Raw genomic sequence first — 2,455 nt, forward strand, 5'->3', positions numbered from 1 at the left:
TTTGCTTTGTGGAATTGTTGTTGTTATTAATATTAATTTGCCTCCACCGTTCTTGCTAACAGAGTCTGTGGGCTGATCTAAGATATGGACGTATTGGGATTCTGATATTTGTATATCTGTGTGCGTACTATAGCGAAAGAGCTATTATCTAAGATCTAACTAAAGGAAGAGAGCCCAGGACGTTTTTGCACTTTGAATGGAATGGTGGGAAGTGGGAATAGGAAGGTCTGACTTTGGCAGGTAACCCGTTCCCGTTCTGGAGTACGTTAGAAACTGCCCATCTGGCCTGGTCATTGAGAGAAGACCACCTGAAAATTCCCTCCCCTTGTGAGGTCCACAAGGCAGGAATAAGACAACAGAATGTTTTTGGTATAGACCTCACTTTGTGGAATACTCCACAAAATAATAATTTAAAAAAAGTACGGCCCTTTCTTGCTACAATCCTGGGAATAGATTTAAACCAGGGTTGTCAAACTGCCGGCCCATGGGCCAGTTGCATCGTGTGGAAGCCGTGCCCACCCCAGTTCCGGCAATGAAAAAAAAAACTCACGATACATTGTGACACGCCACGCGACGAGGCGAGTTTGACACCCTTAATTTAAACTTTCATTTTAACTATCTGATTCAAACCTTGGACCCATTTCTTGGGTTTTCTTTGAGGCTTATCTTTGCTCTTTGTAGTATTGGATGGGGTGGGGTGGGGTGTTTGATATTCCAATTGACTCATTTATTATTGTGTTCTTGGTTATAATAATTATGTTATTACCATTGATGTGGTATGCCCACAACATCCCTTGGAGTTGAGGGGAGTTAATAAGTTCTGTGAAATGCATAAACGACTACATTCCCTCTCTTATTAATCTCCTACCAATAAAACTCCCTAGACTTTGAGTGATGCTTTGGGGGCTTTTACCAGGAATGCTACAGGTGGGGATGGGAATGATTTGACTCTCGTTCCTGTTCCTATTGGTAACTCTTTCCCCACCAAATTTAGGCAAAACGGTGATTTCAGGCTGTAATTATATGTATGTATAATAAGAAAATAGCCATTGAAACATGGTATTTTGCCACTGAATTTCAACCAGATTGTCTTAGGATGATAATGAGATGGAACTGCTTTCGGCAGCTTCCTGAAAGAGCGGCGCCGCTGCCCCTTCGCACGGAGGTACGCGCGCACCTCCCCAAAGGTTTGGGGAGGTGCGCGCGCACCTCCGGTCGTTCGGAGAGGTGCGCGCGCACCTCTCGGAATGGGCAGGGGCGCCGCTCTTTGCGGAAGCTGCCGCGGCCCGTCTGCTAAGCTGCCGCTTTCGGCAGCTTCACAGACGGGCCGCGGCGGGCTTCCTGAAAGAGCGGCACCGCTGCCCATTCGCGCGGAGGTACGCGCGCACCTCCGGTCGTTCGGAGAGGTGCGCGCGCACCTCTCGGAATGGGCAGGGGCGCCGCTCTTTGAGGAAGCTGCCACGGCCCGTCTGCAAAGCTGCCGAAAGCGGCAGCTTTGCAGACGGGCCGTCGCCATCGGGCAACCGGGAACCGGTTCCATCTCATTTTTAAAAAAATGGCAGCCGCGTGCGTCCGCGCATGCGCAAAAAACCTTTTTGCGCATGCGCGTGCATGGACACACGCACGCGGCTCCCTCTTTTTTTAATTTGTGATGGAACCGGTTCCCAGTGGCTCTTTTTCTTTTTTAGGTTGCCGACCCCTGCAATAGACGATCATCTCTGAATAAATGTTTTTGCTTCCGATGATATTGAAGGGTTTTAATTTTCTGGGTATGCAGTCCTCGAGGTGATACTATCCAAGATGAACCAGTGACTGATTTAATGTATAGTGATCTCATATATTCTGCCGGAGCAGCGCACTGGGCTAGAAGTGGAGCTCTCACCTCACAATCAGGAGGCTGTGGATTCGATCCTAGATAGTGGCAGATATTTCTCTCTGTCGGCGCAATGAGTAATTGCTGTGAACTCCACATAGGCATCGGGAAGGGCTCCGGGAAATAAATGCTGAGCTCAATTCAGTCTCCCCAACTCCACCCTGATCCATGGGTTTATAGGGTCGTTAAAAGAAAAAAAAATCTCATATAATTCTGCTGAATTATTGTATCACATAGAAGCCTGATTCTGTGATGGAAGTCCATTTTATCCCTGGATTACAAGGCAGTTTCTTAAAAAAAAAAGGCTCCATTCATGGGTTGTGCCATCCCATAATTCTATGACAGGAGGCCTTTTGCCCTGAAAGCACCTTGCTGATTTTTGCACTTTGTTTCCATGGAAGCAAAGTAGACAAGACGGTAAAGGATTGGTTTCTGACAACCTGGAAGCGTTTCTTCCTGTCCCTGGGTCAACAAGGAGCTATGGAGTATTCAGTGGAATAAAGGGTGGTTGGAGATCACCTCCTACTTTGAAATAGCCAAGGACTCTTGGTTTTGGTAAGAGAGGAAGGAAGGCTTAGGAAT

The sequence above is a fragment of the Vipera berus genome (genome assembly GCF_964194415.1).
Source record: "Vipera berus genome assembly, chromosome: 2".
NCBI classification, from domain to species: domain Eukaryota; kingdom Metazoa; phylum Chordata; class Lepidosauria; order Squamata; family Viperidae; genus Vipera; species Vipera berus.